Source organism: Empidonax traillii, unplaced genomic scaffold (assembly GCF_003031625.1).
Source record: "Empidonax traillii isolate 1590-97213 ecotype Southwest subspecies unplaced genomic scaffold, ASM303162v1 scaffold91:size2966241, whole genome shotgun sequence".
In the NCBI taxonomy this organism is placed as follows: Eukaryota; Metazoa; Chordata; class Aves; order Passeriformes; family Tyrannidae; genus Empidonax; species Empidonax traillii.
The window spans coordinates 1,562,275-1,568,274 of NW_020955284.1; positions in this window are offsets into that span (position 1 = coordinate 1,562,275).

Here is a 6,000-nt window from a genome sequence, read left to right on the forward strand (position 1 = left end):
TAAAGTCATCTGCTGGTCAAGCCAGGCTGGTCACGATGCATGATTGGAGATACCTATGGACCACTTCCATTCCTGGGAGCTCAGCTGTGAATAAACAAAGATATGGCCTGAGGGAGATGTTGTGTCTGTGGTGGCAGTCCCTCCACCTGTGGAGCCCACATCTCTGCTTCTTGATACACTACAGAAATGTTGTTATTTGCTTTATTTCCAGCTGTTGGTGGTTAAGCTGAAGGGTGGGAAGGCCAGAAAGCCAACATATGCCAGGGCAAGAGAAAAAAGCTCTTCATCTACACCATGGGCTGCAGAAAGGATGGTGACAACCAAGTGTCCTCGAGGAGGGACAACCCTTTGCAGCTGTGAACTGTAAGCTCTGCTCGCAGCAAGTTGCTGCTGCTGCTGCTCAGGGTCTATTTTGCTTTTGCCTGTCGCTGTGTTTGTGAGACTTTTTGTCTGTAGGCCTCTCTCCCACTGAAACCATCCATCACCAGCGCTGACAGAGGTTCCTGCTGCCCGAAATGGCCAGGAAGACTCAGTGGAGCCAGAACCTCAGGGGTCAAGTCCAGGTTGTCATGTCTGAGCGAACGCTGCTCAGGATACGCGTGGCCCAGCGTCATGTTTGGAAGGCAGTGGAGGACCGAGAGGGAGGAGAAGGAAGGATAGGATGTAATCTTTCATCCCGAGAGGAGGCATGTGGGATGGGAATATTTCATTTTGCTGCTGATGACGGTCTGGCCCTGAGCGGGTGGAGGAAGGGAGTCCCCTGCACAGGCAGAGAGCAGCCGCTGTCTCAGCAGCCCTGGCACAGCTCTCCTGGACGCTATTTTTGGCTGCAGAAAAAAAATACAAAGGCAAGGAACGTTGGGGACATCAAGCTGAACTCAGGGATGCTCCTTGTGTGAACAAAGAAAGAGGAGAAGGTCCAAAGGTACAAACGTCCTGCAGTCAGGGTCCAGAGCACACGTGAGGAGAGCTGTGGGCATTGCACTGAAGTGATGGACACAGAAAGGAGCTCAGGATACACCAGAGCAGCTGCATCCCAGCTTACCTGAGAGAGCAGGGCTTCCTTACTCTCTACCTTCCCCTTTGCTCTCACCAGCATCTCCAGCAGCACCAGTAACTAAATAATACCTGCAGCTGGTTTTGCCCAGAGCTATTGTCCAAAGGCCACTGTAACACAGTTCTCAATGCTTCTGGTGTCAGTGCTTGACTGGTCCAGGCTGGCAGCCTCAGCCACAAAATGTCATGTCTGTCACGGGTGGGGAGCATTGTCCTGAGACTGAACTCTTATGGGCTATCCCAGCTAATGGGGACAGTGACATGTCACAATCCACCTCAGCACCCCACTTTAAATTAGACAAACCCCGTAAAGTGACCCTTGTTCCACACAGTGGGACGATGGCCCCAGAGATGGGCACCCACTAAGCTTCCCTCAGCCAGGCAGATGCCCTGCTGAGCAGTGACAGTGGGTACAGTGGTCATGACCCACTCCCAAACTACACTTTGTTTGGTCCCATATCCCTGGAAGAATACTTTATCCCCCACAGGGCTGCCTCCTGTCCTGGGAGCAGCCCCAGCCAGCACACAGAGGAGTGAGCACCCAGTCACACTCACATTGTTTCAACACATTTGCTTAATTAGTTTATCAAGAAATGTGTTTGGCCTCGTCTGAGGGAAATGCTCTCTGTCATTCCCAGGCATCCTGCGGGGCCCCGGGGAGCTGACAGACCCTGGCTCCTTCCTATCTCTCCTTAACTCCATTTGCTGGGCCTATTTCCCATTATTTTTTTTTTTTCCATGTAGCACTCCCTACCATTTTGGGATTAAAGTAATAGATAACAAAATTATGCCTAAAAGAAGACCATGACAGGTAGAAGAACAATGTAAGTAAGATCTGGGAAGCTTATTTGGAAAAAATGTTAAACTGATGAAAGTGTAGGAACCTCAAGTCATTTTTTTTACCATGCCAGCTAAATTCTCTGTAGGTTGGAGTCACTTCATAGAAGTGGCAGTGAATGGAAATTACTAATTATGCATAAAATATTAATTCTGTGTTTCCCTACGTGGAGCAGAGGAAGCTCCATCAATGTTGTGTGCCCCAAAGGAGAGGTAGGCATTACCACATCCACCCCAGCTCTAGTATGTCCTTAAGGCACTGCCCAAAGCTTTCCTTTGCAATCACACCCCTCTCACAAAGCCTGTTTTAATGAGGATGGGCTGGATTCAGGCAGTACTTCTTTAACAATGAGCATAATATCCCCCAGCCCTGGCTGGAGGGGCTGGGCTGCATCAGCCTTATGACTCCTTACACAGCAGCCAGCTTATTACCTGACATTGGTACTACCAGAGCAAATTACTGCTCTGGGCAGGGCTGGGGCAAGTTCTCTCTTCCTAAAGAATATTCCCCCTAAAGGATTCAAGGTTTAGCTGTGTCACAGATGCTATAGCATCGCTGACATTCAGCCATCACATCATCAGTAACATTTTGATCTCTGGGCCGGCAGGTTCCTGGTCCTGCAGAACCAGCTCCAGGAAAGTCAGAAGAGCTGAGCACAGACCTGTGGCTCTGATGTGAATGCTCCAGAAGTCCTGTGAGTATTTACAGTGAATTTAAAGGGGTTTCTTTAACACTATTACTTAGAGCTCAGGAGTGTAGCTGAATCATATCATCTAAACAGTAGATGATACCACCTGAACAGCAGCAATGGTCTGGGTGTGCTGGCAGCCCAATGCCAATGCTAAATCTCTGCCCATCACTAGTGGAGTGTAGGAAAACACCCTTTAACTGCTTCTGTTAAAGTTTTAGTAGCACTGATGGGACCACTGTGTGATAACTCACCGTACAACAGCAGTTCTGCTACCTTTGTTTGATTGCCCCTGCTCAGACTAAAACCTGAGGTAGGACTGTGGTCTGTCCCCTCTATCCTAAGTCAGACAGGAGACACTGTAACCCATCCATCTGGACAGTGATGTCTTTCTCTTCCCTTAAGATTGATGTCATTCCACTAGTCCTGGTTGGGATTAGGATGCTCTCAGGCTCCCATTATCACAGTGCAGACCATGCGGGATGGAGCGAGGGCAGGCGGTGTTGAGTGATCTTTGCCAGGTGCCCAGTTGGCATTGCCAAAGCATTCAGGGCTTTCCTCCAAATGCTTCCACCACAGAGAAACACGACTTCTGCTGCCAAGGGTACGGGAATGTCACTCAACTCGGGGACAACACGCCATTGCAGTGTGACAGCCACTTCACCAGTCAGTCCAGCAACGCTCTGTAAAAACAAAAGGTTGTGTCTCCGTGCCAGAAGGACTATCTTCACTTGCAGTGGAATACATCAGATGTCTGGTGATTTCAGAGAGCCTTTCTCAATAAAAATGTGTGGGAATGGGAGTGATGAGTTACACAGCAGTGTCCTCTATAGTTCAAGGCATGTTGGCTAAATATATGTTGCATTCCTACAGCTCTTGTTAGGATAAATGCTGTACATGCTACATTCAAAGTCTGCTTTCCTTCCCCATCAAAAGCCCCTCTAGATCCAAAGCTATCTAATCCATTTACATCCTGGATTTCTTTTGGTTTGGTTTTTTGTGGGGTTTTGTGGGTTTTTGTTTTGTTTTGTTTTTTTGGTGGGAGGGTATTTTAGCAAATGAATAAAGGTGAGTGCTTGCTTCTCAGATAAACTGTGTTTGGAGTCCCTTCCTTTACTGAAGGTCCTCCTGCAGCTCAGTAACAATAGTGTGGTGTCCACAAGGCCACCCCAGCCTGCCAAACATCCCAAAAACACAGCGTGAGACACTTCCAGCATTAGCACTCAGTCACTGCTGAAGAATAAAGAAACCCTCTCCTTGTAAAGGGTCCTAAGGCTTCTTTAGGTGACATGTGAGTTAAGAACACAGGAAACTGCTCCCAGGGCTGTGAATATGTGCTTAAATAAGCATGGAACTGACTGACAGTGTGGATAGAACACGTATATGACTCAGAAACAGAAGGATCTTACTTATCCCCTCCTATATTCCTTCCAAATGGTTCAGGGATGGTGTTACTTGCTGGAGTGTTAGGAAGCACATAAGTACACACCAACCTCATTCAAAGCACATGAAGGGCAGCTAATTAAAACACTTCAAAGAATCTAGTAATCCAGACTGGGATTGAGAAGGGAGCATCAATCAGCTGCCACTGCTCTGCTGGAAGGGCTGTTTGTTGCCTTCCATATTCCAGATTTCCCAGGGCTGTCATATTGTCAAACACTGTCATGATCTGTGAGTCTTTATTCCCAGATAAAGATGTGAACTCCCGGCTCTTGTCACAGATAACGGCACAAAGCAGTACAACAACGACACAAAGACTTAAAACTCGGCTTCAAATGCACAGCCATTTGTTACTGTCCTCAGCCTGAGCCAGTCGGCTGCAGGTTGTTCACAGCTGGGAGAACTGAGCTGTGAGAGCTCATCTCAGCATTCTCTGATTCCTCATGGACTTTTATCCTTCTGTGTTGCTGGGCCAGTGCCTCTGTACCTGCCACCAGCTGCTGCAGGGCTGCTGAAGGCCTGTTACGAAGTGAGGATGTGTAGCCTTGAGGTCCTTCATGCCAAAATGCCAACATTTCTCATCTGTGGCCCCAAGGGCATCATTCCTGGCAGAAGGTGTTTTATCACTGGTGTTTGACTCTGTAAGAGCTGGCACAGCTGGAGTGGGTGCACATCTGGCCCGTGGGTTTCTCTCCTGTTGCACTGAAGGTCAAGAGCTGAGATCTCATTTTCCTGTTGCGAGTGTCACACTCATCTCCACTGGGAACCTGTGAGTCTGGTTCATTCGCTACATCATAGGAAAGTTCTCAAAAAAAGACAATTATTACAAGAAATCCTGTTACTAAATGAAGACACATCTGGAATCTTCTACTTACAATGAGTTTAGAGTGCAATTATATTATCTTTGGAGCAGTTCACAGTAAGAACTGCATCTTCTAAAGGTGCTGCCATTCCTTTAAGTAGAGTTGCACCAACTCTGGGCTGAGGTACCTGATTTTTGGGGACTATTTGAATTTCTGATGATGTATTTCATTACCTACTGAGAGCCAGAAAAGCTCCTATGGTCTGTCCCTGGTAGAAAACACCTCCAAAATAATTCTCTGCTCTCCTGTGTTGCAAGTGACCTTTTCCACTGAGGTGGAGGCTGGTTCTGTGGTGGTCTCAACATCCTCCCTTCTCTCAGCCCATGCCAGTGCCTGTGACCAGGCAAGGACCGGCAGCGCCTGCCGGAGGCAGGGCTGGAATCGGGATTCCCGGTGCGGGGCCGCGGCCGGGCTCCCATTGTTCCCGGCCTGCCCGACAAAGGGTTAAGTAAATGTTTGGAGAAGATAAGGTGCCCTGATGACAAGCAGCAGGCTCCAGCGGTCTCAGCAGGATCTCTCCCAGCGGTGATAAATGGGGAGGTTTTCAAAGTGGGATCAGCAGACGCCATGGAGAGGGCGGTTGCTGATGCCGTGATTGGCAGGGGGGAAGGAATCTGAAGGTGTTTAATGATCCCACACTCTGCCGCAGCTTTTTTAAAGGCTCTGTGTCTAGCCAGAGGAAAATTCTCTATCGGCCGCACGGGCTCACACTCTTTTTTTGTTGTTGTTACTTTTTTTTTTTCCCACTAAAACATGGGAACATCCACTGAAAGGGATTCTGATAAGGACCCTCTGGGATTCCTCATCCTCTCATATCGGTTTTGTCTCCTAATTTTCCCTTTGAAGTGCCCCTGCATACAGTAGGTGGACTGTTTAGTTTGGCTGACTTTGGTCAGGAGCTGTTTGGGGGAAATGGTGTGTATTAAACTAAACATGTGGTGGTGTTTTTTTTCTCTGCATACTATATTATTCTAATTACTGGCTTGCCATTCCTTTGCTCTAGCAAATCTATAATCAAACGATATAAAGGGTAAAACCCTCAGAAGGATTTGAACCCCTGATGTGACATAATTGGGTATTGGGACCATTAGAGGTTTAAAATAGGCCCCCAAAGT